The sequence below is a fragment of the Hipposideros armiger genome, unplaced genomic scaffold, assembly GCF_001890085.2.
Source record: "Hipposideros armiger isolate ML-2016 unplaced genomic scaffold, ASM189008v1 scaffold_99, whole genome shotgun sequence".
In the NCBI taxonomy this organism is placed as follows: Eukaryota; Metazoa; Chordata; class Mammalia; order Chiroptera; family Hipposideridae; genus Hipposideros; species Hipposideros armiger.
The window spans coordinates 525,546-551,274 of NW_017731449.1; the positions used below are offsets into that span (position 1 = coordinate 525,546).

At 38.3% G+C, this 25,729-nt stretch overlaps 1 protein-coding gene across 27 annotated transcripts in view; it reads left to right on the forward strand.

Annotated features, from left to right (window-relative positions):
• Window positions 1–25,729, forward strand: part of NRXN3 (neurexin 3) — a 1,587,373-nt gene that overhangs the window by 197,216 nt on the left and 1,364,428 nt on the right. The window contains exon 1 of one of the 27 annotated variants that reach the window (XM_019646246.1): window positions 24,189–24,498. The exons of 25 other annotated variants lie outside the window; for them this stretch is intronic. The gene's annotated coding sequence lies outside the window, so the exon portion shown is untranslated. Of the gene's footprint in view, window positions 1–24,188; window positions 24,499–25,729 lie in introns of those variants that run through there. One more of the 27 variants, XM_019646245.1, reaches the window with a different exon arrangement.

The window sequence follows — 25,729 nt, forward strand, 5'->3', positions numbered from 1 at the left end:
CCCAACAGCAGCAGCATGCACTTTTCAAGTGTCCATGGAACATATACAAGCAAACCTCAACAAATTTGAAAGACTTGAAATCATCCAGAATGTGTTCACCAACCAAAATGGAATCAATAACAGAAAGAAAACAGGAAATCCTCCAAATACTTGTAAAATAGAGAAGATACTTCTAAAAAGCCCATGAGTAAGAGAGGAAGTTTTAAGAAATCAAATAATATATTAAATTGAATGGAAAGAAAAATACAGTGTATCAAAATTTGTGTGACATGGGTCAGCCGAGTCGTGTGTTGGTTAAGAGTTGACTTGGGATGCCAGCTCTGAGCATCAGGGCTGCCAGTTAGGATCCCACATGGGCCAGTGATGCTGCGCCCTCTATAGCTAAGATGGTGAACAACAACTTGACCTGGAGCTGGGCTGCTGTGAGTCACCAGCGGTGGCATAGGCTGCAGTGGGGCTGCAGTGGGCTGCTGTAAGCTACTGTGAGTGGTTGGCAGCCAGTGTGAGCATCCAGGAGCCAGTGTGAGCTGCCATGAGCCGCCGTGAGCAGCCATCCAATGGCTGGCGACTGATCTGCCTCAGCTGGGAAGAGCACAATGATCACAATACCAATATGGGCCAGTGAAGCCACGTCCTCCACAACTAGATTGAAGAACAAAAGGACAGTAACTTGTCTGTTCACCTTCCCCAATTCCCCAATGCTGTCCCTCCTCTGATTCCCCAATAAAATCTTTAAAAAATTTGTGTGACACAGACAAAGCAATGCTCAGAGGCACATTATAGAACTAACTGAATATATTAGAAAAAAGCCTCAATAAAATAAACTCACATCCCAAGAATCTATAGTGTGATGAGCAAAATAAATCCAAAACAAGCAGAAGAAAGGAAAGAATAAAGATAGCAAAATTAGTGAAATTAAAAATAGAAAAGCAATTTAGAAAATTAATGAAAAAAAGAAATGGTTTCTTGAATAGGTCAACAAAATTGACAAGCCTCTAGATTGGGTAATAAAGAAAAAAATAAAGAAGACACAGGTTACTAATATCAAAATGAAATAGAGGATATCAGTACAGATACCACAGACAACAAAAGGTAACAAGGGAATACTACAGGTTAATCCTACACACATAAATTTTATAACTTAGAAGAAATAGACCACTTCCTGGAAAAACACAATCTACCACAACTTAGCCAATATGAAATAGATAAAATGAGTAGACATATAACTTAAGGAAATTGAATCCATAGTCTAAAACCTCCCATAAAATAAATCTCCAGGCTTAAATGGTTGCACTGAGAAATGCTACCAAACAGAAGAGTTAACACCAATTGTATACATTCTCTTCCAGAAAAGAGAAAAGGAGAGATAACTTCCAATTTACTTTACGAAGTTAGTATCAATATCTTTCATGAATACGGACACAAAAATCTTAGATAAAATATTAGCAATTCAGCAATATATACACAAAATTATATACCATGAACAGGTGGGGTGTAAGGGATGCAAGGCTGGTTTAATATTTGAAAATCAATCAATGTAATCTACCATATTAATAGACTAAAGAATAAAAATCAGATGACCATATCAATTGATGCAGAAAAAACACTTGATGAAATTCAACTCCCCTTCATGATCAAAACTCTGAGAAAAATAAGAATAGAGGGAAACTTTCTCAACTTGATAAAGAACATCTACTAAACACCTAAAGCTAACATGATACTTAATAGTGAATGGCTGAATGCTTTCCCAAGATCATGAACAAGCCAAGGATGTCTGCTGTCCCTGCTTTTAGTCAATATAGTGCTGGAAGTTCTAGCCAATGGAATAAGGCAAGAAAGCAAATAAAACGCATACAAACTGTTTGCAGATGACATGATTGTCTATGTAGAAAATCCCAGGAAATCAACAAAAAGACCCTTTCTGTTAGAACTAATAAGTTCAGCAGTGTCACAGGATATAATATAAACATACAAAAAATCAATTGTATTTCTATATATAAACAATGAGCCCACAGACATCAAAATGGAAAATATGTAATTTATAATTGCTCAAGAAATGAAATACTTAGGTGTAGATCTAGAAAAGCTTTTGCATGACTTACATGCTGAAAACCTACACAGTGCTGATAAAAAAAAAATCAAAGATCTAAATAAATGGAGAGCCATAATGTGTCATGGGTTGGAAGACTCAACATAGTAAAGATGTCAGTTCTTTCTAAATTGATGTCCAGGCTGTAGTGGGTTCAATCACTCCTCCCCCAGTGATGTATCTACTTGTTAATTCCTGAAACCTGTGAATGTTACCTTATTTGGAAAAAGAGTCTTTATAGATATAATTAATTTAGGGATCTTGATACGATGAGATTATCCTGGATTATGAAAGTGGATGTAAATTTAACGACAAGTATTGATAAGAGACACACAGAGAACGCAGACACAGAGAAGGCTATGTGAAGATGGAGCAGAGAGAGATGCAGCTACAAGCCACAGGATGCCGCCAGTGCCAGAAACTGGAAGGGTCAAGGATGAGTCCTCCCCTAGAGCATCCAAAGGGAGTGCCACCCTGCTGACACCTTGATTTCAGACTCCTGGTCTCCAGAACTGTGAGAGACTAGAATTCTGTTGTTTGAAGCCTCCAGGGTTGTGGTAATTTGTTACAGCAGCTGCAGAAACTAATACACAGATTTAACACAATTCCTATTAAAATTTTAGCAAGATTTTTTTTTTTACAGATGTAGACAAGATTATTGTAAAATGTATATGGAAAAGAAAAATAACTAGAATAGCTGAAATGATTGTGAAAAAGAAGACAATGGGGGAGTGAGCCTATTCAATTTTAAGATATTATCTAGATACAATAATTAAAACTGTGTGGTTGGTATTGGTGGAGGGATAAATTAATGGAATAGGAGACTCAGAAACAGAGCCACAGAAGTATGCAGAACTGATGACTGAAAAAAAGTGCAAAAGCAATTTGGTGGAGAAAAGATAGTTGTTTCCACAAGTGGTGCTAGAGCATTTGATAGCCATAGTGGGGGAAAAAAATCCTTAACCTAAGTCTCACAACTTATATGAAAATTAGTTCAAAATGGATCATAGGCATAAATGTAAAATGTAAAAGTATAAAACTTTTATTTTTTCAGGATCTAGGGCTATGCAAAAAAGTTCTTATACTTGATACCAACAGCACAATCATTAAAAGGAAAAATTAATAAATTAAAATTCATAAAAATTGAAAACTTTTGCTCTGTGTGAAACCCTATTAAGAGTATAAAAAGACAAGCTATGGAGTGGGAGAAAATATTTACAAACCACATATCTGGCAAAGGGTTAGTATTTATAATATATAAAAGACTCTCAAAACTCAACAGTAAAAAACCAAAAAGCTGAGACTCCTATAGACAATGGAGAGACATTTCACTGAATGTATCTACAAATGGCAAATAAACTCGTTAAAAGGTGTTTATCATCATTAGCCATTAGGGGAATGGATATTAAAGCCACAAGGAGATATCAATATGTACCTATATGAATAGCTAAAATAAAAAAGGGAGACATACCAAATGCTGGTGAAGAGGTAGAGAAACTGGATCGTTTATGGATTATTACTGATTATGTGAAATGATATCACTACTTGAGAAAATAGTTTGGTTATCTCTTGAAAAAACTAAATATGCAATTACCATATGACCCAGCAATTGTAGTCCTGGGCATTTATCTCAGAGAAATATAGGCATGTTTACACACAACCCACATGTCCTTTAATGAATGATTAAACAAACCATGAGCCATCCATACCATGGAATATTTTTCCGGTAATAAAAAGGAACAAACTACTGATACGCACAGCAATCTGGATGTATCTCCAAAGAATTACGCCGAGTGAAAAAAGCTCATCCCAAAAGGCTGCATACTGTATGATTCCATTTATATAACATTCTTAAAACAACAAAAATTATAGAAATGGGAACAGATCAGTAGTTTCCAACAGCCAGGGATGGGGTAGGGAGGAGTGGATGTGGCTAGAAAAGGATCTTTGTGATTGAAATGGCTTGTGCCTTGACTGTCTCCATGTCAGTATCCTGGATGTCACATTGCACTATAGGTTTTGCAAGATGGTACCACTGAGGGAGACTGGGTAAAGGATATTGGGATCTCTCTGTATTTTTTCTTACAACATGCATGTCAATGTATCATTAGCCCAAAATAAAATTACTGTTGGCCAATCAGAACATGTGTTCAGGCCGCATACTGTGTGTTCATTACCACTTTGCACCCCCTTGATCTGCGTAATGAACCACAGTGAGGGAAGAGAGGTGGAGGGAGGACAAAGGATGGGTGAGCAGAAGTGGGAGAGAAGATTTGTGAACTGGTAGATAGAAATACTCCAGAACAGCCATGGGACATGTGAAAGTAGATAGAAAAAGAGGATATTTGTTAGTGATACATTTTGCTATGGATTTGGGGGACCTTTCTTATTTTCTAGACCTTTAGGGGAAGAAACAAACCAATGTGTTTCTTTAACTGTGATATTGCAATGAGACTGAGCCTTGGAAGATCTAGCTTTTTAAGGGTTATACATCAATGTTAGAAAGTCTCGTGGTTATAGTTAATCCTGGGAAGAGCCTGAAATATGTGTAAGTAGGAGAATCAAGGAGAAATGGCCAAATGTTTACATACGAACCACAGTGGACATTCCTTGCCTTGCAGACCCTTGTTATGCATTTTCTATTGGCATGTAGTCACGGTTAATTGGTCCCTTTTCCTAGTAAAGGAGAAACTCTGAATAGGCCCCTATTCCCCCTCCTTGTTTCCAAATTGTACCTAGAATGCTAAGGTAACAGTGCTCAGGATTCATTTGGATATATTGTCTCCTGGGGCCGGTGAGGATGGATGGAGGGAGGGATCTGATGAAGTGCTGCAAGGTCTGGATGATCTCTCTGACCTAAGAGCACACTGCAGAAGGGGTTTGGGGGGGATCCTATCTCCATCTGTTTATCATGGTCAGCCTGGGTGTTTATGTGCCATTTAAGCCACTGACTGCTGGTTCTGGGCAGAGGGTGAATGAGCTCAGGTGCATGGAATTGAAAGGTAATGAGAATGATTAATCAAATTCCTTCCAGTAAAGGGTGCCATGTGCCCGAGTCTGTCCTGGATGACCCTCCTACATGCGAATCAGGGGCCAGGCTTTGCCCTCAGGTGTCTGGTAGCTGAGAGTAGACATCTGTGCTTGGAGCGGACTGGGAGTGACGGGAAGCCACTTTTGGCGTGGTGTCTTTGCTTCATCATGCTGCTCTGCCAAGGTTTGTTCACAGTCTCCTCCGGCCATGCTCATTTAGTTATGGAAAACAGGGTGAACATGAGCAATGGGAAATGCAGTTAGCTGCTGAGGCAAGATGGCCCCAGTGGGAAGCGTCCTGCTCAGTGGAAAGCCCCATGTGGTAACTAAAAATGCCTGATGGTGGTTTAAAACCAGTGTAGAGAAATATCTGGAGAACAAACCTTTCTGTTGTTGTCATATTTCTTTATCTAATTATATCTGTCTATCTTTTATCTAACTTTTGATAACCAGGTAGGAATGAGTTGATTTTAGAGGACCTAGATATTGAACTTTTAAGATTTCTTGATAAGATCTTTACAGTAGGTATAATTATCTTTTTTAGGAGACAACTTTTAATCTACAATATAAAATAAAAACTAGTGAGACATATGAGCTTATTAAATCTCTTCATTTTGAAACCAGTAGTTTTTGAGTTCTATTTCTAACTGTGCAACTAATGAATTAGTCACCCTTTGGGGTTAATTTTCCTCATAGGCACAACAGGGATCATAATGTCTACCTGTCAGAGGCAGATAGGGTGGGAAATTATGTTTGGCACAGAGTAGGTGCTCAGCAAATATTAATCTTTGCCTTTCCCCAACTTCCCACCTAGAAAAAATTTAAATCTTGGCTTTATAAAATTTCCTAATGAGGACTCTCTCCCAGTAGGGGTACATTTTTCCAACCGAGGGTAGTTCTTCTACGTGGGCTCTTCATGGCAAAAAGCCAACTGGCTTAATAGAGAGGCCCCATGGTACAAAGGAAAGAGAAGTGGATTGGCAGTAAGGAGAACTGGGTTCTAGCACACATTCTGTGTACCCGGAAGCACTGTCTGTCGTACTAAACATGCCTTGTTCAAAGAGGACAGAATCACTGGCGGCCTGGAAGAGCAGGTGATGGAAACAGGTAGGAACCAAAGGGGATTTGGGAGACTAGGCGGTAGGAACAACCTGGCCAGGCCTCTGCCACTCTGAGTATATTGGAGAATCATTTGCGTTAGACTCAGAGCTGGGTGAAGGGCATCCAGTGTGTTCAGCCTGTGTCAAATGTCCATGCCTTGGCTGCCTGGGCGTGAGAAAAGGGAGGTTATCCCCAATCCGGCTTTCATAGCATACTGCACATAGTAGGGATTTCCTCCAAGGAGGGAAGGGGATGGAGTGTTGGATAATTGCCTCCCTTGAATGACAGATATCCACTATGCTCTGACATTAATTAGCTGTGTGACTACGAAAAATCATTTCATACTGCTGCCCCTCAGTTTGTTACTCTGTAACATGAGAGGTCGGGACCCTATCAGCAATTTTCAACTTTTATTTCTTAAAGAGTTGATCAGTTTTATCAAAGGAGATCTTATTTCAATGCCCAAAATGTAGAGCATGCAAAAGTAGACCTGCTCCGGCTGGGGGAAGGAGAGAGGATGGAAGGAGAGAACTTGTCTCAGCATCCTCATTTCCCATCCTTTGTCCCCCTCACCCTGACACTGCCTTCCCAAACCTTGGAAACTCCTGGGGGGTCTTCAGGGATTTGCCAGGATTCCACGGAGCATAGCTTGAAAAACACTGGGTTCTGCAGTTGCTCAAATGTAACATTTGGTGATTCTTTCAATAACATCAGGATTTAGAATGCTGCTATGAGTAATTTTACCTGTACTTGTCAGCACCTACTCTTGGAGAGGTAGGTTAAGACTTTGGTTATCTTGGTTTCGCATATAGCAAATTAGGCAGTTTGATTAAAGTTGACTTTCTTTTATTTCCAAAACATGTAAACTAGGGAAAAACATTGTGAAAGCCCCAACGTTTATCCTGTTTACTTGTTACAGTTTATTAGCCAATGGTTGTCCCATATGCAAAATGACCAGAGGAATCTACTAAAGAACTGAGGAGAAATTTGGTTCAAGTCGATCAAGGACTTCCTCCTTAGAAAACACCATAATTTACACACACCATGTAGTTTCACCCACACAGAAAAAAACAATAGAAGGAAAGAAAAGAAAGCAAAATTCAGTGGGGGATACTTTTGGATATTGGGGTTAAGGGCAATTTTTATTTTTATGTTTTTTTTTACTTCTCCCTATCTTCTGAACTTTAAGCAACACAGATATACATATATACATACATATATATATATATATATATATATATAACTTTTCTAATCATAAAAAAGTTATTAAAAATGAACACATTTGTATTCAAAACTAATTAAGTTAATTAAAAAGATTATTAAGTCAGCAGAAAAATTGAAATTAATCATGCTAAAAAATAGCATTTTATTGACTCTAAACTCAATGAGCCAGCACAGTTATAAATGTAAGAACCCACATTTCCTGAACTTATAAAGGAGGCCCCCCAGGGACAGAAGACCAGTGATTGGAAAATATCCTGTGTGTGAGGCAGCTGGCTGGTGGCCATTCTTCTGGTCAGCCACATAGGAGAGGATTCACTCTTTTGGACAGTAATGTCTGGCTTGGTGCAGATGGATGTTTAGATCGGTGGCAGATTCAATTTAGACATCTAAGAAGAAATCTCCTTATTTCTTGGTACTATATCCTACACTGTTTTATAAGACCTAGAAGGTAGGTCACTTTTTGTTCCTTCCATTTGCTGTAATCTTGGCCTAATGACACCCACAAGGAACACTTGGTAAATACTGTGAGATCCCAAGGTCAAGGATAAGCCTTCAGGACCCCCTGGGACAATCATTAAAATACATCTTGACATTTAACTCCTGTGAAAATCAAGAAGGGGGAAGGACAACAGAAAAAACTCCCCTGCATTTTCCTCCTTTTCCTCCTCTATATGGAACTCTAAGGTAATTAGGTTTAACTTCACCAGCCAAATAAAAATTTTAAAAAAAGTCCCATTTTCAGTATCTGACTGTCTCCTTAAAGAGAGACGGGAGGATAACAGATGGATTGATAGATGGGGGCAGACATAAATGGTTACAGTAGTCAGACAGATCTATGTTCAGTTTATTATGTTTGATTTTCAGAGTTAATTGAGTGTTTTGCCTTAAAATTGCTTTTCTTCTTCCTCTCTTTGTTGTAATTTAAAAGGAGATAGATAAAGGCAAAGAGAAATCAATTTCAAAATTTGCTTTCCAAAGTTGTTCCACGGTCTCAGGGGTTATTGCTCCAAATGACGCACCAAGGAGTCACAGGCAGCTGGCTGCCTGGTGGCCACTGTGATGAAGGTTGTTTTGTGCTCTAGGTGGAGGGAAGCACAGGAAGGCAGGAGAGTGTAGCCTGGGGTACCTCACCCAGGGACCTACACATCATGTAGTTTTCATTGGCCTTAGTTTAACATCAGGTCCCATGTTTCTGCGTTGCGTGACAATGCCGTATGTTTATTTACAGGACACTTTTGTGTTTGTCTTATGTAGTCCTCACTTACCTGCAAGGTCAAAATGGCTATTCTCATTTTCTGGATGAACACATTAAAGACTAGAATACATAAGTGACCAATGTCACAAAGCTGGCAAGTGGCAGAGCCAGGACTTAAGTACTGGACTTTGGATTCTACAGGCAGTGCTATGTTGGCTCCACCCCTTCCTTAGCCATGATGACTAGATCACGCCTTATCTCATTTTGGGGGTTCTCTGCCATGCTTACCCCCAGGTCCCAGTACCAATGTAGTGCTTTGTGTATAATAAATGTCAATAAAATGGCATTTTCTTCTTTAAGTCCGTTCTACCTTAATCCTGTAGGAAATAATAATTTGCTTGTTTGGAGAATGTCATTCATTCCTCATCAAATAAGACGTACAGAGTTTTTTGACTCCATTGGAGTTAGCTTCATGAACTCCTTTTAAAGTTATGCTAGGAGTGAGGTTATGGGACAGAAGATGATTTTGACTAATAGGAGGAGACTTCACATGACCTTGAAGTGACCTTCAGTAAGTGACTTAGCTTCTTGGAATCTCTTCTCTCTATAAAGGGCCTGATTGCCCTTCATTCCTCAGAGGGTTATTTAGAGTATTGTAAGTTGCGGAAGTGATTGCCTACAAAGCCTTGGTTACATGTGCAATGACTGAGGCTTCTGGCCGAGATATAGTCGAAGTGGCTTCTCTCCTGGGAATGAAGGCAGTTTATGAACTGGGCAATTCTTTGACAGATGAGTCTCTCTTGCCATCTTCTGTCCACATCCCTCTTTATCCCTCCCTCCCGTTCTCCCTACTCCCAGAACTTCTCTGACCCAATAAGGGCTCCCAAACAATGATGTAGAGTGCCAGTGAGCTGCTGCCTAATTCCCGGTGGCATTAACGGTTATAATATAGTCTTATGTATCTTGTTGTTGATATGAATTATTTGACTGATTGAGTAAAAAGCAGTCAACATATGGATGTCATCGCCAGAACTGTGTTCTTAGGTCGAGTGATAGTTACGCAATTTGGATTAGAGGAGAAGGTTTCTAGGGCTTTTCTATTCGATGTCTGCAACATCTCTCATCAAAGTATAATTGACTCTCAATAAAGCTCACTTTAGTCCTTTCCAAAGGAAAATGTCACTGATCTCTAATGAGCACCTAATATGTGTCAGCCCAGGGACAGATACTCTCACATATGACCTCTAAAAAATTGACCAGGTGTAGTAGATGCCATCATAGTTATTTTACAGGTGAAGAAACTGAATCTCTGGTTAAATAATGTTGCTGAAATCACTTAGCTGGTAAATGGCTGAGCCAAGATTTGAACGTTGGGTTTAAACTTCGAGCCAAGGTTTTGACACCTGGGTTGAACTCCCAAGTATTGGGCTCCTTTGACTACACTTAGACTTATGGGATGTACACTAGCCCCAGTGAAATGGAGCTGTTGTAAATCATTGCATTAGTCACATGTGAGAAACCAATTTGTAACCAACGCTATGCCAGTAATCCTGAAATTCAGAGGGAACGAAAGGAGGCAGAGTGCTGATAATATAATAATAAATACAATTTATTAAAAATACTTTAATGCCCACCTGTCTAACCAGTATGCTGTACACCTGAAGCTAATATAAAATACTATTGGATGTCAACTATAATTGAAAAAACAAAAAAACCCACTTTAATATAACATTTCTTTTTTTATTATAAAAAATAATCTGTGCTCAAAGAATAGGGGTTACCATACTGAGACCTGTGGGCCAAAATCTGGCCTGCTGCCTGTTTTTATAAATAGTTTTATTGGAACACAGCCATGCCCATTTGTTTCCATCTTGTTTTTGGTTGATTTTTTCCTTCTTTCATTTTTCCAATTGCTTTTTCTGTGTTCAGAAAGACTTTCCCCATTTAGAGATAAGGTAAGTATTCATTTGCATTTTATTATTTTTAAAAATTTAACTTTAATCTTTAAGAAATTTATTTTTAGCAGAGTACTAAACTGAATTACTTCTTTTTGTTTTTCAACTTGTACTTTTCCAACACAATTTAATAAGTAATTCATCTTACCTCTTACTGATTTGTAGATTCCTGTATAACAAAGTTTATATATACTAGGCTATCTACTGTGCTTTATAATCTTTCAGTGATGCTTGTATCAGTTTTATACTGTTTTAGCTGTTATAGCTTTACAATATAGGCTAATACCTGGAAGGGCAAATCCTCCTTTATTATTCTTTATTTTTATGCGTATTGTTAAAAAAAATGTCACTGCTCATTGGGGTTTACCAATAAGCATCTAGAGCAGGGGTTGTTAAACTCTGGCCAACAATCCTATCGTGGTTCACTACTTGTTTTTGTAAATAAAGTTTTATTGAAACACAGCCACACTCATTTGTGTACATATTGTCTATTGTGTCTTTTGCACTACAATGACAGAGTTAAGTAGTTTTGACAGACTTTATGAACCACAAAGCCTCAAATATTTACTGTCCGGTCCTTTATTGAAAGTTTGCTGACGTCTGGTCTATAAGATTTGAGATAAGAATTCAAGTAGACAGGAAACCAATGCCACAAGGTCCAGACACTGATTCCTGGGACCTATTCCAGATTCCAAGTGTGACTCTGGCTATTTGCTCCAGCTTGTTGCATTTCTGCCTTTGCTTCTTTAGTAAAGAGGGAGTTAAGATAGAGCTGACACTCTCTTATCTGCAGTTGGTCTTTCCATTGGCTATATTGCTGTTTTGACAACAAGCTTTCTTCCCATTCTGACTTTTCTCTACCACCCTAGACGCTTCTTTTTGGAGGTGTCAATGTCCAGTGTTAACCTAAGCAAAATAAGCACTGCTATGTGAATTGACAGCTTGAAAGATCATTTCATAGCCAAGTAAGTATAGTAAAGTGAGTGTTTGAAATAATCCCCTGTTTTGAAAATCTCATTATTGTTCCCTCTCCACTTGCCCAGGTTTGTAGAAGTTGACTCTCTGTCCAAATTAGCTGAGGGCTCAAGATAAGGGAGTCTGTAGAGCTTTGATGGGAGGAGCTTATCAAAGGCAACAAGTGTCCCTTAGAAAGTTAATTCTTCAAGTGTGTGGGTGTATCTAAAAGAGCGTGCATGACCCTTCTCTGTCGCAGGGGTGGGCCCTGTGCTCATGGAGTGTTTGAGGGATGTTAAAGGGGGACTTCTATGGAGTTTCAGAAATGGAATAGCAATATCTCCACAAGGACAGACCATACCGCAAAGAGAATACACAAGTCTCTGGTTCTTTATTTTTATGACAGTTTTGAAACTCTGGCTTATCTCCATGGGAAGTGCTAGCATTCTCTTTGTGTGGTCTAGAATGGGCTCTTTTGCACTCAACAGCATGCTATGAAGACTTGTTATATTAATAACTGGTCTGAGTTCCATGAAGGCTGACAGGAACACCTAAAAAGTTGTGTGTGCAAATGTGCACATACACACACACAAAAGAGAAAGAAAATAGAAAAGGGAATTTTTTTTTGAAGGGCACATATATTTTCTGGAGAAATGTAGTCATCTTCATTAGTGGATTGCAACAAGAAGACCTGAAATCTGGAGAAGTCCAATAAAAATGTTTAATGTTGGGTACCTCTTTGAAAGTTGGTTGGGTATATTTTGGATACTATCTCTTTCAGACTAAAAGTGCACACACAGGATAAAAGAATAATATTTTGTTAAATATGGTACCCTAGGCTTTGAAATAAAAAAACAGGGTGATTTTCTTTTGGGAAGAATGAGGCTAAGTATGAAAACAATTTTATTCACTGAAAGAATAATTGTAATGCCTACAGTATTGTAAAGTGGGTAAAGGAAGGGAGATTCGATTAGCATTATCTTTGAGAACTTGAGGACTGAGAATGATTTAGAAGAGAGGACATTCTCCTTCTCAGAGCCCTAGATTTTTCACTAATCTACTAGGAAAGAGAAGACCATTCTTTCATGATTATGCCTTACGAATAGGGGCAAGGATCATTTTACATACAGAGAGTTCCAGGGAACAACCCAGCCAATGAAATAATCAGAGAATATATCTGAAACCTTCCCCCCAACTTCTTTAAAATTAAACTTTTTATTTTGAGGTAATTATATAATCATATGCAGTTGCAAAAAATAGTACAGAGGGGTCCTGAGTACCCTTTATAGTTTCCCCCATGTAACATCTTGTAGAACTATTGTACAATAGCACAATCAGGATGTCGACGGTGATACAGCCAAGATAGAGAGGATTTCCATCACCGCAAGGATGCTTCAAGTCGCCCTTTCATAGCCAGACCTACTTCCTTCACACCTAATTCCCTCATTAAACCTTGGCCATGTATCCCTAATGAAGGGCTAATCTGTTCTCCATTTGTATAATTTCGCCATTTCAAGAATGTTGTACAAATGGAATCATGTATTATGCAACCTTTGGGATTAACTTTATTCACTTAGCAAAATATATACCACAATTTGTTAACCATTCACCTGTTAAAGGATATCTGGGTTGTTTCTAGGTCTGGCTATTATGGGGAGATCTGCCATAAATATTCATGTAGAAACTTTTGTGTGAACCTACATTTTTATTTTGCTGGAATAATACCAGTAGTGCAATTGCCAGGGAGTTGCATATTTAGGTTTTTATGAAACACCCAAAGAGTTCTCCAGAGTTGCTGTATGGTTTTATATGCCCACTAGCAATGTTATGTATCATCCGCTTTCTCCACTTCCTTACCAGCATGGTGTTGTCACTATTTTTTATTTTAGCCATTCTGACAGGTGTGTACTGATATTTCATTGTGGTTTTAATTGGCATTTCCCTAATCGCTAATGATGTTGAGCATCTTTTCATTTGCGTGTTTGCCATCTGTGTATCCTCTTCAGTGAAATATCTCTTCAGATCTTTTGCCCATTTTCTAAAGGGTTTTTTTTTCTGTTGAGTTTTGAGATTTCTTTTTATAGTCTAGATACTAGTCCTTTGTTAGATATGTAAAAACCAATAGTTTCTCCCATTCTGTAGCTTGTATTTTCTTCCTTTTTTTAATGGTCTTTAACAGAGCAAGAGCTTATAATTTTGATGAAGACAAGTTTATCAAGTTTTCCTTTTATGAATTGTGCTTTTGGTGTCAAGTCTAAGAACTCTTGAAGAACTAAGAAGTCTAACCCAATATCCTGAAGAATTTCTCTTATGATTTTTTGTCTAAGAATTTTATACTTTTCCAGTTTCCAGTAGTCTTCTTTTATCTGTGGTTTTGCTTTCTGTGATTTAGTTACTTGTGGTCAACCACAGTCCAAAAATATTAAATGGAAAATTCTAGAAATAAACAATTCATGTTTTAAATTGCACACCATGTAGAGGAGCATGATGAAATCTTGCACCATCTTGCTTCGTATTGCCCAGGACATGAATCACTGCTTTGTCTAGTGTGTCCATGCTGTAGATGCCCGTTTGTCACCTGTCCATGCTGTAGATGCCCTTTTGTCACTTAGTAGCCATCTTAGCTATCAGATCAAGTGTTGATGTATCACAGTGCTTGCATTCAAGTAATCCTGATTTTACTTAATAATGGCCCCAAAGTGCACCCGTAGTGATGCTGGCAATTCAGATATGCCAGAGAGATGCCATAAAGTGCTGCCTTTAAATGAAAAGGTGAAAGTTCCTGACTTACTAAGGAAAGAAAACAGAAATCATATGCTGAGGTTTCTAAGATCTACAGTAAGAATGAATCTTCTGTCTGTGAAGTTGTGAAGAAAGAAAAAGAAATTCATGCTGGCCTTGCTGTTGTACCTCATTCTGCAAAAATGATGGCCACAGTGCATGTAAGTGCTTAGTTTGGATGGAAAAGGCGTTGAATTTGTGGCTGGAAGACATGAACAGAATACATGTACATAGGACTCAGTACTATCCAAAGTTTGAGCATCCACTGGGCTTCTTGGAACATGTCCCTCATGGATAAGGGGGACTACTGTACTTTTAAGACCATGATTGATTTTGAGGTAATTTTTGTATAAAGTCTGAGACTTCAGTTGAGGTACAATTTTTGCCTAAACATACAGATGTACAATTGTTCCAGCCCCACTAGTTGAAAGGGTATTTTTTTCTCCATTGAATTGCTTTTGCGCCCTCATCAAAAATTGGTTGAGTATATTTGTGTAGGTCTGTTGTGTTCCATTGGTCTATGTGTCTATCTCTCCGCTGATACCTCACAGTCTTAATTTCTTTAGCTGAATTAGTTTTGAAATTGGGTAGACTGATTCCTTCTACTTGATTCTTCTTTTAAATATTATTTTAGCTATTCTAGTTTTTTTTTCCATTCCATATAAATTTTAAATTAATCTTGCATATGGCTACAAAAAGTCTTACTGGGATTTGACCGAATTCATGTTAAACCTACATTTCAATTTGGGAAAACTGGAACATTTACTATGTTAGGTGTTCTAATTCATGAACATAGTATGTTTCTTAATTTATGAAAAACTGACTTTTTTCATCAGCATAGTTTAATTTTCGACATACAAGTCCTTTAGATTTATACCTAAGCACTTAATTTTTCCTAAGCAATTGCAATTATTATTATATTTTTAATTTTGGCATTCATATGTTTATTTTTAGTATACAAAAATACAATAGATTTTAAAAAATATTTATTAATTTATTTTTATTTTATTTTTTGTTTATTGGGTAATTGGGGGATGGGAACAGCACTGGGGAATTGGGGGAAGGGGAACAGACAAGTTGTTGTCCTTTTGTTCTTCAGTCTAGTTGTGGAGGACATTGCTTCACTGGCCCAAGTTGGCACCATCATTGCGCTCTTCCCAGGCGAGGCAGATCAGTTGCCGGCCTCTGGACGGCTGCTCATGGCAGCTGCTGTCCACTCACGCTGGCTGCTGGCTACACACGGTAGCCCATGGCAACCCACTGCCACAGGGGCTGCAGCCTATGCCATCGCCGGTGACTCACGGCAGCCCAGCTCCAGGTTGAGCTGTTGTTCAGCATCTTAACTGTAGAGGGCAGTGTCACTGGCCCTCATATGTGGGATCCGAACGGGGGCCCTCTGGCATCCCAAGTCAGCTCTTAAACAACACGACACTCGGCCGGCCCAATACAATAGATTTTTATAGGTTTATCTTGTGTCCTGTGATCTTGCTGAACTCACATATTAGTTTTAAGGGTGTGTGTGTGTGTGTGTGTGTGTGTGTGTGTGTGTGTGTGTGTGTGTGTAGATTCCTTGGGATTTTCTATATAGAAAATCATGTCATTTGAAAATAGGGATAGTTTTATTTCTTCTTTCAATTCTGTATGCATTTTCTTTTCTTTTCTTGCTTTGTTTCACTGGGTAGAACTTCTAGCACTATGTTGAATAAGAATGTGAAACATCCTTGCCTTAACTTAAGGGGAAAGCATTCTGTCATCTGCCATTGTTAACTATAGTTTTTTGTTTTTTTTCTTTCTTCCTTTTCTCTGTCAAGATAAGGAAGTTCCTTTCTATTCTTATTTTTCTGAGATTTTTTAATATTATGAATGGGTTTAAAATTTTTGTTAAATGCTCTTTCTGCATCAGTTGATATAATCGTGGATTTTCTTTAGCCGGAGAACATGGTGGATTACACTGATAAATTTTTGAATACTGAACCAACCTTACCTCCTTAGGATAAACCCCAGTTGGTCATAGTATATAATTTTTTGGATATACTGCTAAATTCTATTTGCTAATATCTTCTAAAAATTTTTTATGTCTATAGTCATGAAAAATCTTGATGTGCAGTTTTCTTTATTGTACTTTGTCTCAATCTAGTACCAGGGTAATATTAGCTCCATAAAATGAAGTGTCATATTTCCTCCTCCTCTGTTTTCAGTAAGTTCTTTTATAGAATTATTGTTAATTCTTTAATTTTCTGGTAGAATTACAATCTGAGCCTGAAAATTTCATTTTGGGAAGTAGTTTAATTATGGATTCAATTTCCTTAATAGTTAAGTGACTATTCAAATTGTCTATTTCATACTGGGTGATGTGTAGTAGATAGTGTTTCTTGAAGAATTGGTCCATTTCACTTAAATGGCCATATTTATGTATGTAGAATTATTTGTAGTATTCCTTTATTATTCTTTTGGAGTCTGCAGAATGTATAGTGATAGTCCTGTTTCATTCTTGATATTGATAGTTTGTGTCTTCTCTGTTTTTTCCTCTGGCAGCCTTGCCAAGAGGTTTTGTTCCAATTTTATTGACCTTTTCAAGGAGCTTCTCTTTGTTTTATTGACTTTCTAGATTGTTTTTCTATTTTCATTTTCATTAGCTGTTGCTCTTGTGTTTATTCTTTCTTCTCCTTGCTTTGGGTTTATTTCACTCTTCCTTTCCTAGGTTCTTGAGATGTGAGTTAGATGATTGATTTGAGACTTTTGCACCTTTTAAATACATGCAGTTAATGCTATAAATTGCCCTCTCAGCCCTACTTTGGCTGTATCCCACAAATTTTGATATGTTGTATTTTTACTTTATTTCAGTTTAATGTTTTATATGATTTTCTTGAGGCTTCTTCTTTGACTCATGTGTTATTTAGGAGTGTCCTGTTTAGTTTATAACTGTTTGGAGAATTTCCTGTTATTTCTTTCCAGTTTTGTTTCATTTTAATTGGTGTGTGCACTCTGTATGATTTCAGTTCTTTTAATTTTGTTGAGTTTATTACATGGCCCAGGATGTGGGATATTTTGGTATATGTTTCATGGACACTTGAAAATAATTCTTCTGCTATTGGGTGGGGTGTTCTATAAATGTCAATTAGATACTTGGTTGATGATGTTATGGAGTTTTCTATATCTTTGTGATTTTCTATCTACTCGTTCTATCAATTGTTGAGAGAGGGGATATGTAGTTTCCAACTATAACTGAATTGGTCTGTTTCTCCTTTTAATTTGAACAGGTTCTGCTTCACATATTTTGTAGCTCTGTTGTTTGGTGCATTCACATTTAGGAATATGTTTCATTGGTAAATTGATCCTTTTACTATATAATAATCCTGTCCTTATATGGTAAACTTTTTTGCTCTGAAATCTGACTTACTCTATATTAATAAAGCCATTCCTGCTTTCTTTTGATGAATGTTTGCATGATATATGTTTTTCCATCATTTTACTCTCACTCTGGTCTATATTATTATATTGGAAGTGAGTTTCTTGTAGATAGCATTTAGTTGGGTCATGTTTTTAATCCATCCTGCTGTTTTCTGTCTTTTAGTTGACATATTTAGACCTTTTATATTTAATGTCATTATTTATATGTTAGGGCTTAAGTTTACCATTTTGTTGTTTTTTTCCCCTGTCTTTCCTTTTTTTCATTTCTCTTTTCTTTTTCCTGTCTTCTTATTGATTACTTGAACTTTTTTAGATTTAGTATTTTATGTATCTATAGTGTTTTGCGTCTACTTTTTATATACTTTTTATTGGTTGCTTTAGGTATTACACACACACACACACACACACATTTTAGTCTACTGGTTTCATTTTAAGAGTTTATGTAAGTGTAGAAACCTCATAAACTTCCCTTTGTGTCTCTTAATCTTCTCCCATTTACAATATAACCTTAAATATTTTGTCTGTATTCATTTAGGACCATGTCAGACAGTGTTACACTTTTTACTTCAATTGTCAGGCATAATTTAAGAGTCAAAAGGAGATAAAAAGCCTCCTTTATTTACCTATAAATTGGGTTACTGTGTTGCTTCTTCCTTTCTGATGTTTTAAGATTCTTTTATTATTTCTTCTATTTAGAGAACTTCCATTAGCCATTATTTTAACATAGCTGAGCTGGCAGCAAATTCTTTTAATTTTTTTCCACCTGAAAATATCTTGGTTTCCCCTAATTTCTGAAGAACATTTTCATTAAAGATTCTAGGTTGACAGTTGTTTTCTCTCAGCATTTGAAAAATGTTTTGCTACTTCCTTCTGGTCTCTAGAGTTTCTGATGAGAAATCCACTGTCATTTAAATTATTTTTTCATTAATGGAAAGATGCCATTTTTCTCTGGATCTTTTCAAAGTTTTTTCTTTCTCCTTAATTTTGGAAGTTTGACTATGATTTGTTTTCTTAGTCAGCTCAGACTGCCATACCATCGACTAGGTGTCTTAAACAACAGAAATTTATTTTCTCAGTTTTGGAAGCTGGAAGTCTGAGATCAGGGTGCCAGCACAGTTAGGTTCTGGTGAGAGCTGTCTTCCTGGCTTGCAGATGTCTGCCTCCTTATTTGGTCCTTATATGGAAACAGAGAGAGGCCTCTCTCTTCCTTTTCTTATAAGGCCACTAATCCTATTGGATTAGGACCCTACCCATATAACCCTATTTAACCTTAATTACCTCCTAAAAGCCACTTCTAAACATAGTCATGTTGGGGGTTAGGTCCTCAACATAGGAATTTTGGGGGACAAGTTTAGTCTGTTGCATATGTCATGATATGGATTTTTTGTGATATAATCTGATTGTGGATCACTCATCTTGAATCTGTAGGTTGATACCTCTTACCAAATTTGGCAAGTTTTAAGTAACTATTTCTTTGAGTACATTTTTAGCCATGCCTCTATTCTCCTTTCCTCTTGGGACTTCAATGACATAAATGCTACATCTTTTGTTATAGTCCACAAGTTCCTATAGCTTTGTTCATGTTTTCCCTCTTTTCTCTCTGTTGTTCAAATTAAGTCATTTCTATTGTTCTGTCTTCCAGTTCAAAGTCTTTGCCTCTGTGTCCTCCATCTGCTGTTGGGCCCTTTCACTGAGTTTTTCATTTGGTTATTTTGTTATTCAGTTCTAAAATATCAATTTTGTTTTATTTACACTATCTCTTTATGTGATGATACTTTTAGCTCTTTGCTGAGAGTATTTTTTTTTTCAATTATTTCAAATGACTTTGTAATTACTCATTTAACCTCTTTTATGACGGCCATTTTAAATTTTTTGTCAGGTAATTCTAACATCTGTCATCTCACTGCTGGTATCTATTGTTGTCCCTCTTCATTCAGTTTGAGATCATCATGACTCTTGCCATGACTTGTGATCTTCAGTTGAAATCTGAACATTTTGGTTAGTATGTTATGATATACTCTGGATCTTATTTAAACTTTCTGTTTCACCTGGCTTTGTCTGACACTAGCCTGTCAAGGAAAGGTGGGGGACAGCCACCTTCTAACTGCCTGATCCAGGTAGACGTCTAGTTTCCCCATTCACCATTGATACCCAAAGATGAGGCTTATTACTCCTGGGCAGAGTTTGGAGCCCTGTCTCCCCAACAGGCCTCCACTGATACCTCCCTGTCTGGGAGTGGTGTGGATGCCTTGTTATTGTTCCCCAAATGGCCTCCATTGATACTGTGATGGTAGTGTAAGAGCTGCCTCATTACCGCTGGCTGGGTGGTAGTAAAAGTTGTCCTTTGACACAAACCCAGAGGGGCTGGATAGTGGTGCCTTGTTACTGCCAAACTGGAGTAAAAAAAGGCTCCCCCCGCAGCCTCAGTTAACACCATACAGATGGGAGTTTTTTGTTATTGCATGGCAGAGATGGAGATCCTGGCTGCCACGTGGCCTTCTCTGATAACACACAGGTGGGAAAGTTAGGATGCCTCATTACAGCCTGGCAAGGATGGAGATTTAGGGTTCCCTCTTGGTCTTTGTTGGTCTGGGTGGGGGCAGAACCACTTCTTTTCACTGTGGCATTTGGCTGGAGCACAGCAATTATTATATAAATGTCTAATCACTAGGTTGTGCACCTGAAACTAATATAATAGTGTATGTCAACTGTAATTAAGAAATAAATTTTCAAAAAGTTTTCTGTGTTCCTAGACCTTTCCTGATTTTTTTGGCTAGAGATAATGGGCTTTCCAAAGGGCCTTTTTTTTTTCATTTGCACTCTATGGTGTTTCCACATTCAGTTTCTCCAGCATCTAGCCTGAGATTGATGGAAAAACAAACAAAACTCAAGGAACTCATTGATAAGTCATTTTTTAGGTCCTGTGGTTTCTAGTCAGTCAAGCTTATCTCCATTTTTTCAATCTTTTTAGGTTTGTTTTATATATAATGTCTAGTTGTACTTAATAGAAGGAATAAGAACAAATATGTCTACTCCACCATCCCTGTAGTGGAAGTCTGTACATTTGTTTTGAAAACACAAAGCAATTGATATATGTATAACTGATGGGTCATTTTATGATCAGTTACAGGCTGACTTTAGGGTCGCAGAGTGAGTCCCAGGGAGCTGTCCAAGGTACCAAACTCTCCTCCAAGTTCTCTGGTTTAGTGGATGAGAATTTTCCATCTCTGTCTTACTACTTCTAATGGCCTGGAACCTTTCTTCTGTTTTCACTTATTCTGGTGCCAGCCTCCAACTACTCTGCCCTACCCTGTCACTCTCAACTTTTAACTGCTGCCTTGTGAACAAACTCAGGTGTAGCTGGGCCTAAATAACTGGCTATGTATTGGCTATTTTTGACAATAATTTGTATTTGCTACCACTCTAGCCTTCCCTAGTCTGGCTGTAGCATTGCAAAGTCCACAGTACTCTCATGGTCTTCAGTTGCTTATGTCACTGCTGCCTGTATGAGTTGCCCTGTTTGTGGAACAGTAGAACAAGTCCTCTGGAAAAATGCAAAGCAGAAAAGAAGTCCTTCCCTCAATATGCTATTAGTTCAGAGGGAAACTAGAATTAATGTTAAGTAGGGGAAATTTTCTGAGACCTTTTTTCTATACTGCATTCATTGTTATTTACTTTTAAGGTATAAGGAACAGAAAATAAAATAAATGATTGACTATTTTGAGTTTTGTTCTTTTCCTTCCCCTCAATTTTGGGTATCTGTAGAGTAATAACTGCACACTATTTTACTTCATTCTACTGGGAATATTGAAAGGGGATGATGCAGCCATGGCAGAAAAAGACATTTTTCTCCTTGAAACGAAATTTCTCTCAGAAATAGAAAAAACATAGCAGTCTCTTATTATGAGTTGACCTTGGAGACAAGAAGTAGTAGTTATTCCCGCCACCCATTTCATTCCTAATGCAGCAGGTAAGAGGCAGGAAGATTAGTCTGAACATTTTAGTGACCTCTGAAGGAAGTTTGAGCTGACTTCCTTCATGTGATGGTATTTTTACCGATTGTGCTTTTAGGACTTGACCTCCCTCTCCCCCTCCCCCAATAGGCAATAGTTTTCTCTTCTTGAGTTTTATAGGAATCTTTTATAGAAATTTTGCCTCACTGTCAGTCTATTAACCCTCAAGTACTTAGTTTGTTTCATGGGATTACAGACATTGAGAAAGACACTATGAAAATACATGGACCTAAGAATCCTCAAAGGGCTTGGATGCCAGTGAGCTGGTGAAGGGTCTGGAAGGCATTTCACCTGCTCATTCCCTGGACTGTGCATGATGCCTGCAGGCATTAGTTAATTAAACCTCATTATGGATTTAGTATGCAAATGTTGTTCTCCGTCTTCAAAGTGGAGATACTCTCTCCACTGCGTTTAAGAAAATCGTTGAGTGACTGCTAAGCTGGGCACATATGTTGGATTGCTCTCTGATTACTAGTGACAGATTATCATGATTCATCCTCACCCTCTCCCAGTCTCCTTTGTATCCTCCCTCAAATGTTTGCAATGAAAGGCAGGCATTATACCCCTTTGCTTGCACAGTAGCCAGTGTCTGGCATGGACACTGGTGTGTAACTTGGATGACGCTAACTGGACCACATGCGGATTAAATCTATAACTCACATTTGATTCTGATCTAACCAGCTGAACTATTCAGCACCATCCAAGAGGCAGTGTGCAACAGGACTGCATTCATTAGTTTATCTGTAACTAGTTTTGGTAACTTTTTATGCTTGAGTAGATCAAAATAGTAAGTTACAGAGCTTGGATTTGATCCCATGTTTACTAGATTCCAAAGCCACTCAACTTGAAAGAGTGACTTTCTGTGCTCTTTAAAATGGTGTTTCAGTCTCCCTGCACATAGCGAGTGATGAATGGATGATGAACTGTTCTGAAGGATGTGGCTTATTATACATTGTACACCCTGTGCCGTGTGCCACTGACCTGCTTAGGGTCGACGCATGTTCTTCTGAATATTGATAAGAGGAGGGAAATGCCACTTTCTTTTTGCCCTGAGGAAACTATAAGTATTAATAAGCTAACATCTATGAAGAAAAGGTCTATAAGCATACTTTTATCATCTGATAACAAGAAAGTCTGAATTAGTGAAAAGCTAGGATAAGTAATTACTTAGAATTTTTTAAAAATCACATTCAAGAGCATTCAGTAATGAGAATCATGATTTATGAAGTGGATTTATCAGTCACTTTATTGAATACATAATAATTCTTAGGAACTTTATATTAACATGAATTATAAGCAAAAAAATGCTGCCCAAAGACTTAAAAGCAGTTTGTTCTTTTAAGAAACTCGGTCGGTCTCTCTGAGATCTTGAGCACATGATGCTGTTCCTTAAACCCTTTTATGTAGCCAAAAGGTAACCTGAAGGTGAGTTACACATAAACGGTCATCAATTTCAAATATGAAAGATAGAAATGATTTAGGGTTTACTCAGAACACTTGTTTAATGTGATAGTTAAAGTTACTTGTTTCAAGGTTAGATGGGTCTGGATTAAAATCCTGAAATCACCCTTAATCATGTGACCATGGGCAGGTTACTTAGCATCTAAAACACCAGGTATCCTCATTTCTAAAATGAGGAGAATACCAATCACACATATCTCATAAAATTACTGGGATACTGAATGGGATAATACATAAAAATCGCTACAAGCGGTACTTGCAACATAATAAAGGCTAACTGCTTCTATTATTAATATTATTAACAAGAAGTCATAAAAATGATACTCTTTCCCTGTGCGAGATTTGGGTAATAACTAAATCTATACGTATTAGCATTACAAGATGACAAATCCATATCTAGCATCTTTCCCCCTAATTTCAGCGTCTTTTCTAAGGTAGCAGCAAAGAAATGACAGGTTCAATCCAAAATATCCGTGGATGATTCAGCTTACCCTGAGAGTAGGTCTGAGACTTAGCACTGCTAAATGACCTTTGTCATAGGTCTGAAACAAGGCATTTCAAGACCCTTGCATTTATTCCTGAGAATTCTGATTGTTTGTTCCTGCCTTAAAACTCTGAACCAGCCGATGGGAAGAAGGGGCCCCAGGGAACTGTCTGTTGTCGAAATAATGCTGGCTTTTGCTCTGACTTATTTTCTGCTCATTGCAGTGGCAGCTCAGCTTCCTCATGTCCTCTGTAGTCATGCGTTCTGATCAAAGCAGTTATTTGCAAGTTTGGCTAATAGGATAGTAGATCCCCCAGTAGTTCCCAGAACAGAGCTCGGATTTGGGGAATCTTGGGTCCATGTGACTTCCCGAGTCGGTGATTCACACTAAGCAAGCAGATAGGTTTGGCAATCTGCAGATTCAAATAAATCCCCTGGGAGAGGATGAGCCTGCCGAGAGTCCCCTTTGCCGGCTGAAGCTCCCGATGTATGCACAAAGCACCCAGGCCCCAGATGTGTGCAGGTTTCTAATTGCCAGTGCTGCACTCAGATTTGAAGGGTGAGAGAGTTGCAAAATCACGAGCACCGAGGGCGGTGTTGGGAAAGCAGCCTCCTGCACCTACTGTTGTAGGTGTTAGTGAGATTATCAATTGCTCCGGGAGACACACAGGACTGGAGGGCTTAGGGACAGTGGTGGTCCCTCTCTTCGCTGTTCCTGCTCCCTGAGGTTTTGCTTTCCTAGAGAAACGCACCCTGCACGTTCGTCTGTTTCTGCAGCAAAAGTCACTCGAGCTTGGCAGGTAAGTCTTTCAAGTCACCTTTAAAAAAAAAAAAAGGTGTGTGTGAGCTGTGGTGAGGGTGGGCTGTGCCCCATCCTCTTACATCAGACGTTTTTTTATTGGTGCAAAAGTGGTATCTGAAAGCTGAAATGTGGAGCAGAGGTTGGAAGCAGCCAGATGAACTCCATGGCCCTTGGGAAGAGGTAGGGGCATGAACAAAAGGAAGGGAAGGGGACTCAGGCATTTTCTCTCTAGTCAATCTCTTTTTTTTCCTTGGACATTTTGCCTCTAGGCTTGTGCCTGGCTCCAGAGCAGGGGCTTTGGCAGGAGTTACAGCTATGGTCGTCCCCATTTTTCTTTCTTTCTTTTTTTTTTTTTTTAGTTACCACTGCATGGGAGCAGGCAGACAGAGGCAGGGTTGCACGTTGTCAATACAGGCTGCAGAAGTCAATAAGCAGCCAGACAGGGAGTGAAATTAGAGGAGGCAGCTATGGATTTCTTAGGTTATTTCTTGTGAGTTTTTCAGAGCTTGTGTGATTCAGGCTTGTCAGACACTATTTTGAGCGGGGCTGAGACGAACACGTTGCCCTGGTGCACCAGATGTTCTCTGCAGCCTCCCAGTTTCCAGAGGCATCTGGGTGGGCTTCCTTGGGGGCGAGGGAACATCCAGGGAAGGGATAGGGATGAGGGAGTGGGAAATTACAGTGGGAAAAGTAAGTGTTCTACTGCTCTGGAATTTGGTAGAAATCTTAACATAACCCTGGAGATAATTACTAGGATGGTAGCGACTGGCTTGAGGGAATGAGGAGGGACGGTGCCTCATTCAATTCAGTGCATGGACCAGCGTGGGTACTCAGGGAATGCGTGTTGATTGAATATTAGTACCTCAATGTGTACTTTGGGGGAGAGCTCAGATTGATAAGCTGGGTTCTGTGTAGAATGACCTGATAGGATAATAAGGGAGGTTAATGCTGATTGGTGGGTAAACTATGGAGAGATGAGTTCTGTTAAATAGTAGAATAGTATCCTCAAGTAGAATCATTGGACAGGGAAACACAAATACAGCCCGCCTTCTATCTATCTATCTATCTATCATCTATCTATCTATCTATCTATCTATCTATCTATCTATCATCTATCTATCTATATATCTATCATCTATCTATCTCTCTATCTATCTATCATCTATCTATCTATCATCTATCTATCTATCTACCATCTATCTATCTATCTATCTATCTATCTATCTATC